This window comes from Rutidosis leptorrhynchoides, chromosome 6 (assembly GCF_046630445.1).
Source record: "Rutidosis leptorrhynchoides isolate AG116_Rl617_1_P2 chromosome 6, CSIRO_AGI_Rlap_v1, whole genome shotgun sequence".
Taxonomy (NCBI): domain Eukaryota; kingdom Viridiplantae; phylum Streptophyta; class Magnoliopsida; order Asterales; family Asteraceae; genus Rutidosis; species Rutidosis leptorrhynchoides.
The window spans coordinates 163910062-163923455 of NC_092338.1; positions in this window are offsets into that span (position 1 = coordinate 163910062).

Here is a 13394-nt window from a genome sequence, read left to right on the forward strand (position 1 = left end):
ATCGGTTATTAATCCGAGGTGGTTTCAGGAGAATTGTGTTTTTAGATGATTAAACGCTGATGGTAATATGATGGAATATGAAAGGTTACCTGGTAACAATAAAAGAGCACGCGTATATATAAACGTTATAATAAGGTTTCTTCGTACGAAAAGTCGAAGTTGACTTGTTGGAGCTGTGACAAAATTGGCTAATTTTGAAAAGGGATCGCAAAGTTGTTTTTGTTAATAAATGCCAAAGGATCTGACGCGGCTACGTGTTGAACTTTTACTCAATTGCCGAGAGTTTCTCAGGTGCATAACTATATACATAAATCTTTCCTTCCGTAGATGAAGTGCGGTTGATTCATCCTATCGATTGAGGTGTTTTCAAGAATCATGAAAGGTTTGAACGCAGAATGTAATCGTGAAGATACAAATGAGGTTTAAGACGAAATCAAGTGGCAAACTTGAAGAATTGTTTAGTTTCATATGTTATATTCAATATTTTAATTCATTTTAATTGTCCAATGTTATTAGTCCACAGTCGATAGTCCACAGTTGACAGTGCAATCATTCATATATAGTTTAATATATAATATTTGAATTAATTAATACGTATCGTGACCCGTGTACATGTCTCAGACTCGATCACAACTCAAAGTATATATATTATTATAGAATCAACCTCAACCCTGTATAGAGAACTCGATCATTACTGCATATAGAGTGTCTATGGTGATTCCAAATAATATATATAGATGTGTCGATATGATATGTCAAAACCTTGTATACGTGTCCCGATATTTAAAGTGCGTAAAATAAATAACAGAAATTAAATGACGATAAATAAAGTGCGTAAAGTAAATAACAGAAATTAAATAACAATAAATAAAATTGCGAGAATATAAATTGCGATAAATAAATTGCGATAAATAAAATGTAATACGGAATTAACAGTTAGCTAGGAACAGTTAGCTAGGATTTTGTTAGCGTGGTTTCTTAATAAAATTTAATATTGTTAATTAGTCTGTTTCTAATCAATTTTTATTGTGTCCATTATTTCTTCATTATGCCACTTGTTGGATTCTGATAGGTCAAAATTCAAATATGAAATTGAATTTGAATGAAAATAGTTATTCTTTGGTGAATGGATAAGTATCCCGGTGGTTGTAAATAGGATAGTGAATAACTGTTGAATCAGATTCGAAGAATATACAGTGTAACTTATTAATGTGAAATTTAAATATTCCTCGGGTATTACCTACCCGTTAAAATATTTTTATTATTAACAGTTTGTACAAAAGAATTTTTAATTACAATCTTTATGAAAACATATATACATATATATTTTCTTCAAATGTAATCATGAATTTAATGAGTTAACATGATATTAAACTCATTTAGTTTTCAGTTGGAACTAGAATAAATAATCTCTAAAACATTAGAGATTACATAATCACCATGTCGAACGAAGATAACTGATGTAGAATGTCATGTAGAATGATGATTATACTCGAGGTATAGATTGAGATGTTGAGGCATGTGATATTGAAATTTGGGTTGTTGGTGGTACTGTTGGTGCCGGTGATTTGGATGAAGCTGGTACGTTTTGCACCATATTTTCCAAGACTACAACTTATGCGCGAAGTTCGTTAACTTCTTCTATTACACCGGGATGATTGTCGGTTCGGACGAGCGGATGAATGAGGTTTAGAATCTGAGATAGTATATGATCGTGATGAGATACTTTGGAAATGAGAGAGAAAATGGTGTCTCGAACAGGTTCGCCGGTAAATGTTTTAGGTTCATTGTCAAGAGGTGAATTTGGTTAGTGGAAATGATCGCCTTCTTCGTGTTTCCATTGATTAAGTCGACTACGAACCCATCTCCAATTCATTCAGAATAGATGATGGCTAATTGATCGATTCATTCCGGTTACTCTGCTTTCAGAGCTCGAGTGGAAATCCATATCGAAATAGCTGTCGGAATAACTATCGAAATAGCTATCGAAATCTGATGGACTCGAACTGGTTGAGGGATTCATCTCGTACGATCAGATGAAGGATTTTCGATAAGAAATAGATTATAGGATGTAGATTAGTACCCTGCAATACATAATTTACATATGCATATATAATACTAAAATCCCATAAGCTACGGAGGAATCTACGGAAGCTGTCAGGCAAAGGTAACAATAACAGATACGCTAAGATATGAATTTAACTATACACTGTCTATGCAATAAAGGAAGTAAGACGTGTCTTAGACTTTAAGGATGATAAGAAAATAATTTTTTGATACTAAATGATAAGCAAAACTTTTGACATGCAAACACGGTCGAAGTCCAGACTCATTAATGCATTCTAACGACTATCAGTTAGACTCACTAATGCAAGACCTGGTTCGCTAAGACCACCGCTCTGATACCAACTGTGAAGACCCGTCCTAATCCATCCGGACAAAGTCCATATCGATTATAAACGATTCACAACAGTTGATTACATCGCGAGGTACTTGACCTCTATATGATACATTTTACAAACATTGCATTCGTTTTTGAAAAGACAAACTTTCATTACATCGAAAGTTGACAGGCATGCATACCATTTCATAATATATCCAACTATAATTGACTTGATAATAATCTTGATGAACTCGACGACTCGAATGCAACGTCTTTTGAAATATGCCATGAATGACTCCAAGTAATATCTATAAAATGAGCAAATACACAGCGGAAGATTTCTTTCATACCTGAGAATAAACATGCTTTAAAGTGTCAACCAAAAGGTTGGTGAGTTCATTAGTTTAACTTAAACAATCGTTTCCATCATTTTAATAGACCACAAGATTTCAGATTTCCATTTCTCATAAACATACATCCCATGCATAGAGACAAAAATATCATTCATATGGATTGAACACCTGGTAATCGACATTAACAATATGCATATATAAGAATATCCCCATCATTTCAGGATCCTCCTTCGGACATGATATAAATTTCGAAGTACTAAAACATCCGGTACTTTGGATGGGGCTTGTTATGCCCGATAGATCTATCTTTAGGATTCGCGTCAATTAGGGTGTCTGTTCCCTAATTCTTAGATTACCAGACTTAATAAAAAGGGGCATATTCGACTTCGATAATCCAACCATAGAATGTAGTTTCACGTACTTGTGTCAATTTCGTAAAACAGTTATAAAAGTTGATCATGTATTCTCAGCCCAAAAATATAAAGGGTAAAAAGGCAAATGAAACTCACGATACTGTATTTTGTAGTAAAAATACATATGACATCATTGAACAATGCAGGGTTGGCCTCGGATTCACGAACCTATATCAATTGTGTATATATTAATACGTATAATGTAAGTTACAAAATTTCATTTATTAATTTGTATTATTTATATATTATAGTTTTGTAGAATTTATTCTAACCTTTATTTTAAAACGTATACTTATATTATATTTTAAGTTATATTTTATATATATATCTATTTTATGTATATATATCTATAATGATTTACGTTTATATAAATAGTGACATTAATATATTTATCTACATATATTTGTGGTTAGTATTGTATTTATGAAATTTTATTAGTTTGTTATGTGAATTATTAATACAATCCTAGTATATACCATAAGTATATATATAGTGTACAAAAGATTTATTTGTTAAAATAATAATTTAGATAATAATGATTTACTAATAATAATAATAATTTTATTAATAATGATAATACTAATAGCAAAAAAAATGAAAATGATAACTGTTAATGATACTAATAATAATAACTCTAAAATAATATTAATACTAATACCATACTTATGTTAATAATAAGGGTTCTAATATTTATAAAATGATAAATGATAATCATAATAATACTAGTAAATATTAATGATGATACTGATAAATATGATATTATTAATTGTAAATGTACTGATGATACTATTATTTATAAACCGGTACAAATTCTAATATTGATGATAATAATATATTTTTATTTCCTTCATAATAATAATAATGATAATCATAATCATAATCCTAATGATGATAAAATACTAAAATGATAAGTTTATTACTAATAATAATATTATTAATACCTATCATAATAATAATAGTAATGTCTATAATACTTTCAAATATGATAACAAGTATGATACTAATAATAACAATAACAATAACAATCAAAACAATCACAATAATAATAATAATACTAATAATAATTAATATATAATAACAATAATAAAATTAGAAAAGAAAACTACCTCACATGAAAAGAGTTTCAAAAAAAAAAAAGAAACTACCGTCCTCTGGACTCGATCTCGTGACCACATGCTCACACGCAAACACTCTCGACCATCCCACCAATTCTGATTCTCTGTACTAATATCGAATTTAAATTTTATATATAAACTGTTTTTCTTCTATTCCTCTTCTTCTCCACAAGTCTCATGGATTCAACAAAACATCAATAACCAAAAAAAAAAAAAAAAAAAAAAATCGGGGTTCCCTTTAAAGCTTCAAAACATTACAGAAAAAAAAAATAATTTGGGTTCTAAAATAAAAAAAAAATACTAAAGGCCTACTGCAGCGTCGGTTCTTGGAACAAAACAAAAAAAATTGATTTCGTAATAGATAACATTATAGATAATGTTTATAACACGAAATAGTTTTCTAAACATGTATAAAAACTACTGGAATCGTCAATTTGATCAGAAACATATACACGAACGCGAATTTGTCTCAAGAACAATTGTTGACTTTTTTTAAACTAAACTTTGACTTCAAAATTCAAGATCGATATAAAGATTTGAGAGTTGAGATTTTGCAGATAGATTCAAAGAAAGATTTCTAACCTTTCTGCATTTTTAGATTTTGAAACTTTATTCGAAATTGAATTAAAAGAAAAAAAAATTGGAGCGTGCAGAGAAGAAGAAAAAAAAATATCGCTGTGCTCTTTAATCCCATTGGATTTCCTTTTTATTTGATTTGTAATTATACATAATCATGTTGTAATAATAGAGATCGGTTGATAAAAAATGGAGAAAATGTCAACACAGGTTCACGAGTTGGGAGCAGGAAAGAAACAAAAAAAATAATAATAATAGAGATAAAGGATACAGAGGTCACGCGTATAATATAGATCCCTACTATTTATTTTTTTAATTAATAATAATAATATATAATAACAATACTATTAATATCTAATAATATTAATAAAATTAATAATAATGATAAATATAATATTAATGATAATAATAATTGTAAAAATGATAATAATAATAATAATAATACCATACTAATTATGATAATATTAATATTTTATCGATAATAATAATATTAGTAATAATAATCTAATTTATACATCCAATTTCATCTTTATATGATATAAAGTGATATTATGAATACAAATATTGATATTTGACGATACAAATAACATTACTACAACAACTATATTTGTATTTAAATTTAATTTATTAATATCATCTATTATTATGTAATATTTAATAATTATGTAATATGTATTGTAACATATACTGAATATTATATATTTATGCATTTTAATATAAATATATTATAATATTTATTTACATACTAATTATATTATACTTATGTATGTAATTATGAAAAATATAAATGTTTTATATATGTAAGTATTATATATATTTATTAAAATAGTACATTATTTCATCATAGATATATTATAAATTTCTACATATACATAATATAATAATTATGTATAAAATCATATATATATAGTTATATTTATGTATATATGTATACTACTATATATATAAAATCATGTTTTAAATGTTGAGTAGATGATTTATTATGTATATTAAACAATTAACTACAAAGTATAACATTGTACATTTAATATTTTGATAACGTTGGTAAAATATGTTTGAATCATTTATATACAATATACTATATATATTCAAAATGAAAATCTTTAGTTATTAAATGTTATCTTTTATAATAACAAAATTACTTAATAGTTCATTAATACTAATATAATTAGTTTTATATATAATTATTTATATTTACATTCTTAGTTACAATTAAAGGTTCGTGAATCGTCGGAAATAGTTAAAGGTCAAATGTTATCATGAAATAGTTCAAACATAATGAGACTCGGTTTAATAGACTTTGCTTATCGAGTCGAATCATATAAGATTATGTTTAAATTTGGTCGGAAATTTCCGGGTCATCACAATACTTACAACATGAAAAGTGTTTTAAATTGCCAATGGAAACTTTTTGATTCCTCAATTTCTACAGAAACAACAACATGAACTCGAAATTCATGAAAAACGACCGTTTGACTTTTTGGTTTAAAATTTTGACTTCCAAAATTCCTACACGATACTAACAATTGGGATTTGAATCTTTCCAAGAAGTTGAAATGAGAGATTTGTAGTAGAACTGCATTAACAAAATTTGAAATTGATTACGATTTCGTTTGATTTGAAAAATAGAGTAAGAACAGGGCAGCTTACTAGGTTTCTTAATTTTTTTCGTTTTAATTCGCCAAAATAAAAGAGGTTAGATGTATTTGTGGTTGTGGATTGATAATGTAGGTCGATAGTATCATTTAATACTGGATTTGATCAAGCTTTATTGCAAAAAGTCGACAGCAGGTACTAATTAAGAACATAAGAACGAATATAAAAATAAAAATGAGAAAGAAACTTTTAACTGAATTTTGAGTGATTCATATGTTTGGATTCGTTTTGTAATCAGTTTAAAGATAGGAGACAAAAAACGTAAACAGGATTGATAGATACAACCAACTGAAATTGATTCTTTTCCTTAATTTATCTTATATATAATTAATATTAATTATAACAATTCTATTAATAATAGATAATAATAAAAATAATAAAAATGATAATAATATTAATATTATTATTGATAATAATCATAATACTAATTATAATGTTAATATTATTAATGGTAATAATACTATAACAATATATATGTATATATCAAGTTCATATTTATGGATTATATATTTAAGATAGTAATATTGATAATAATGTTGAAACAGTACAAATAATAAGAAAATTAATGATAATAATGATAAATTGTATTTGTTTTTATAATAATGATAATGATAACTATGATAATAATAATAATAATTATAAAAGTAATAAGGATAATAATAATCTTAATAATAACTAAGATCATAATTTTTACTAGTAATAATGTTACTAATAATGATAACAATAATATTAGTAAATATATTAACAAATCAACTGTATCAAATTTCATATATTTATATATATTTTTATATCAAAAATGATAGTACAAATATTAATGTTACTATTATTAGTTATAATGAAAGTGATAATAACATTATTAATATAACATTTATGTTTTTAACTTGTAATTACATTTGATATTATACTTTACGAAATCATACTACTAATATTTAATATTTATACATGACAATATGGATACTAATTATAATATTAACAATCCATTTAGTATTGTTGATAATATTGCTCAATAATAATACTGATATTGTTAATAGTATTAATATAATAATAATATTCAACTTGTAATTTAGGTTTAATATATTACCATTTATTATATAATATTTACCGATTATATAGTGTATTGAATCGTTAATATTTATTAATTATATATATATATATATATATATATATATATATATATATATATATATATATATATATATATATATATATATATATATATATGTATATTACAATATTACATATGTATAGATTTCATATATATATATATATATATATATATATATATATATATATATATATATATATATATATATAATTACATATTTATTTATACATCTATGTTCGTGAATCGTCGAGAATAGTCAGAGGTTAAATAGTTCAAAATTTTGGAGACACAGTTTAATAGACTTGACTTATCGTGTCGAAATCATATAAAGATTAAGTTTAAATTTGGTCAGAAATTCTCGGGTCGTCACAGTACCTACCCGTTAAAGAAATTTCGTCCCGAAATTTGAGTGTGGTCGTCATGGCTAACAATAAAAATGTTTTCATGACAAATATGAGGTGATAAATGAAGTTTTATTACTATTAAGTAATATAGATAAGATAATTCGATTACTCGAAGAGTATAAATGAGGTTATCGCAAAAGTTTGAGATTAAGAAATAGAGATTCGTAGTCATGGTTGATTTCCGGAATTCAAGGGGTTTAAAAGAAAATCTTGAAAATCTATAAGATCTGATTCTTTGAGATTTATGGAAATTAAGATCTCTTTAATTAAATGCGATCATCTGTCTCGATTGCTTTGTCTGGTATTTCCACTATAAATGAACTTCTTCCGTTCCATTATTTCCCACCACTCCCATTTCCTATACTTTAATTCATTCTTCCAAATCATCAGTCGATATGCTTCATCCAGTTTTAATTCTGGATATATTCCTGACTTTCATATCGATCATTCTCCTTTTTTCATCTACCACCGGAGGAATCTGTTTACTTCCACTATTACTTTTGTGTTATAGTATTATTTTTTATTCTCCCGTGTCTTTATATTGCTATACGCATTGATATACACGGTTTGTAATTTCTGTGTTTGTGATTGGCCTTATATTTTTTGTTATGTTTCGGAGCTCCATGCTCTTGTTTTATCTTCCCGACTTCAAGTCAAGCGAATAATGGTCCAGAACTCGTAGGTATGAAGTTTCGATTGATCATAAGGTTCTAAACAAGAAAGAACGTAATAGCACGATTTAATTTGTCAAATTACCAGAATCACTGAGAATAGAACTATCAAGAATATAATTTCTTGATACGTTCAGAGATTAAGCAGAATGAAAGAGTTGTGTAACATGTCACATGATGACGTTATGATCTGTGAATCATCACGTTCCATTAGAAATTCAACATGACCTACTGTAATATAATCACGTTGATCAAGTGTCATTATATTATACTAACTCATGCATCAGTTCCCAACACTTCTCCACAATTCATTCATAATTTATACTTAGATTTTACAGAAGTTTCCAATATAATGGAATACAGATAGCACGAAGAGGTATATATTTTCGGGCGAGAATATTTATGAAAATATCTTCAGAAATATCGAAGATATTTGTGATGATATTTTGTAATTTCTAAGTTCGAAAGTTGATGAAGAAAAATTTTTCGCAAGATTTTAACATGACCTCGGAACAAGATTTTCTCTAAAGATTTCAGCGGATCCATAATTACCTGGATTCTTTGAATATAGGGTTTGGTCCTTGTGTTTGTCCTTGGTCTCCTTCATGGTTAGCTCAATCCGTTTTTCAGTACCAAATTTTTAATCGAGCGTTCTCATCACTACATTCTTTATTATCAAACTCTTGGTCATTTAGGCCATCTACAATTTTACTGTTTCGTCTGCATTTAATGCAGCCATATCTGAATCGTCGGTTATAAATTCGAGGTGGTTTCAGGAGAATTGTGTTTTTAGATGATTAAATGCTGATGGTAATATGGTGGAATATGAAAGGTTCTCTGGTAACAATAAATGAGCACGCATATATATCAAGGTTATAATAAGATTGTTTTGAATGAAAAGTCGAAGTTGTCTTGTTGGGGCTGTGACAAAATTTGGCTATTTTGAAAAAGAACTGAAAAGTTATTTTGAGTAATAATAACACTAAAGGAATTAGCACAGCTACGTGTTAAACGTTTACTCAGTTTCCGAGAGTTTTTCAGGTGCATGACTATATGCATATATCTTTCCTTCCGTAGATGAAGTGTGGTTGGTTCATCCTCTCGATTGAGGTGTTTTCAAGAATCATGGGAGATTTGAACGCTGATCGTCAAGATACAAATGAGGTTTAAAATGAAATCAAGTGGCAAACTTGAAGAAATGTTTAGTTTCATATGTTATAATCAATATTTTAATTCATTTTAATTGTCCAATGTTATTAGTCCACAGTCGATAGTCCACAGTTAACAGTCCAGTAATTCATATATAGTTTAATATATAATATTCGAATTAATTAATACGTATCGTGACCCGTGTACATGTCTCAGACTCGATCACAACTCAAAGTATATATATTATTTAAGAATCAACCTCGACCCTGTATAGCTAACTCTATCATTACTGCATATACAGTGTCTATGGTTATTCCAAATAATATATACAGATGCGTCGATATGATATGTCAAAACCTTGTATACGTGTCCCGATATTTAAAGTGCGTAAATTAAATAACAGAAATTAAATGACGATAAATAAAATTGCGAGAATATAAATTGCGATAAATAAATTGCGATAAATAAAATGTAATCAGTTAGCTAGGAACAGTTAGCGTGGATTCTTAACAAAATTTTTCTCATACTTAATTTGTTTGTTTCTAACAAATTTTATTTTATCCAATGTTTTCTTCATTATGCCACTTGTTGGATTCTGATAGGTAAAAATCCAATATATGAAATTGAATGAAAATGGTTATTCTGCGATGAACGAATTCGTATATATGTGGATGTAGGTAGAATAGTAAATGACTGTTGAATCAGATTCGAAGGATGTACAATGTAACTTATTAATGTGAAATCTAAATATTTCTCGGGTATTACCTACCCATTATAATATTTTCACCATTAACAGTTTGTACAAAAGAATTTTTTTTTTAATTACAATCATTATGAAAATATATATACATATATATTTTCTTTAGATGTAATCTTGGATTTAATGAGTTAATATGATATTAAACTCATTTGATTTATGGTTACAACTAGAGTACATAATCTCTAAAACATTAGAAATTATATAATCATCATGTAGAACGAAGATAAACGATGTAGAATGATTCGTAGAACGATGATTATGCTCGAGGTACAAAATGAGATGTTGAGGCGTGTGATGTGGAAACTTGGGTTGTTGGTGGTACTGGTGTTGTCGGTGCTGTTGTTGAAGCTGGTAGGTTTTGCACCACGTTTTCCAAATTGATTACTCGAGTGCGAAGCTCGTTGACTTCTTCTATTATTCTGGGATGATTGTCGATCAGAACGAGTGGATGAATAAGGTTTAGAATTGTGGATAGAATATAATCGTGTCTAGATACCCTGGAAATGAGAGAGAAAATGGTGTTTCGAATAGGTTCGCCAGTAAGTGCTTCAGGTTCTTCGCCAAGAGGGCAATGTGGTGGATGGACGGGATCACCTTCTTCTTGTCTCTAATGACTAAGTATACTACGAACCCATCTCCAATTCATCCGGAATAGATGATGGCTAATTGGTTGATCCATTCTGGTCACACTGCTTTCGGAGCTCGAGTGAGAATCCATATCGGAATAGCTGTCGGAAGTTGAGAAGCTTGAACTAGCTGCGAGTTCCATCTTGTACGGTTAGATAAAGGGTTTTTGATATAAAATGATTTTCGGATATCGGACGATATTCTAATTACATAGAATACATATACATAGTACAGAAAATCCCGTAACTTACGGAGGGAATTAGGGAGACGTGTCAGATAAAGTCTACAGTAACAGATACGCTAAGATATGAATTTGTCTATACACTATTCATGCAATCAATGCAGTAAGATGTGTCTAGACTAAGAATGATAAGCAAGTGAATCCCTAAGAATGATAAGCAGGTAATTTTTAACACGAAATGATAAGAAAAACTTTTGACATGCAGACATGGTCGAAGTCCAGACCCACTAATGCATCTAAACAACTATCAGTTAGACACACTAATGCAAGACCTGGTTCGCTAAGACCACCGCTCTGATACCAACTCTAATGACCCGTCCTAATCCAAATGGACGAATACATTACATTTGGTTACATCACGAGGTACTTGACCTCTATATGATACATTTTACAAACATTGCATTCGTTTTTAAAAGACAAACTTTCATTACATCGAAAGATGACGAGCATGCATACCATTTCATAATATATCCAACTATAATTGACTTAATAATAATCTTGATGAATTCAACGACTCGAATGCAACGTCTTTTGAAATATGTCATGAATGACTCCAAGTAATATCTCTAAAATGAGCAAATGCACAGCGGAAGATTTCTTTCATACTTGAGAATAAACACGCTTTAAAGTGTCAATCAAAAGGTTGGTGAGTTCATAGGTTTATCATAACAATCATTTCAATATATTAATAGACCACAAGATTTCCGTTTATAAATATATGTACACTCACAAGTGTATAAAACCGTTCTGCTTATGTTGAGGCCTCAGTAACCAACCTTAACAATAATATAATAAGTCATCTTCGCAAAGATGGATATGTACACTCGCAAGTGTATAAATAATCCACAAAGTACTAAACATCCGCCCACTAGCTCTTATGTCTAGTGCAGCCTTCAGGATGGGGGTGTTAAGCCCGATAGATCTATCTTTAGGATTCACGGTTATATGCTCTTATAACATATAACTAAATTACCTAGCACATCAATCCGCAGAATATCGTTTTTAATCACTTGTTAAACGTTTTCGTAAAGCATTTATAAAATATTGCATGTATTCTCAGCCCAAAATATATATTGCAAAAGCAATTAAAAAGGGAGCAAATGAAACTCACCTGATGTATTTTGTATTAAAAATACATATGACTATATTGAACAACTGAACAATGCAGGGTTGGCCTCGGATTCACGAACCTATATCATTCCTATGTATATTAATACATATAATTGTAATCGAACTATTTCATATATTATATACATTTACTTTGTGTATATATTCAAAGAGATTAATATTTATATGATTTTATTAATATATATATATAACTTGTTATTAAAAGAATACCTAATTTGTTATATAATAGATTGTTAATATGATTAATACATTTTTATATGTAATATTACTTTTAAGTATAGTTTCGTATAAATAATATTTATTTGGTAAAATAACGTGTATAATAGTAATAAAAATCGTATTTGATTATAATGATAACAATACCGATATTAATGATAATTATAGTAATGATATTAGTAATGATAATTAAATGGTAATAATACTTACTACTTAATACTAATAAAAATAAGAATAATAACAATCTTATTATTAAAGATAATAATACAACATTAGTAATATTAATGATGATAATTGTAATTATATTCATAATAGTAATAATAAATAATAACTAATACTTATATTAATAACAATAACAATAACAATAATATTAATACTAGTAATAATAACATCAATTAATAATAACAATAATAACAATAATAATAATAGTATTAGTAATAAAAATAATAAATGATAATTAAACTACCTTATAAGCTCATCTTAAAAAGAATTGCACCCAGCAGGGATTGAACCCGAGACCACTCGAAACCCGACACCATCACTTAACCATCCCTCCGGTTCTGTCTTTCTGAGTTAAACTCTTCACATATTTTTTTA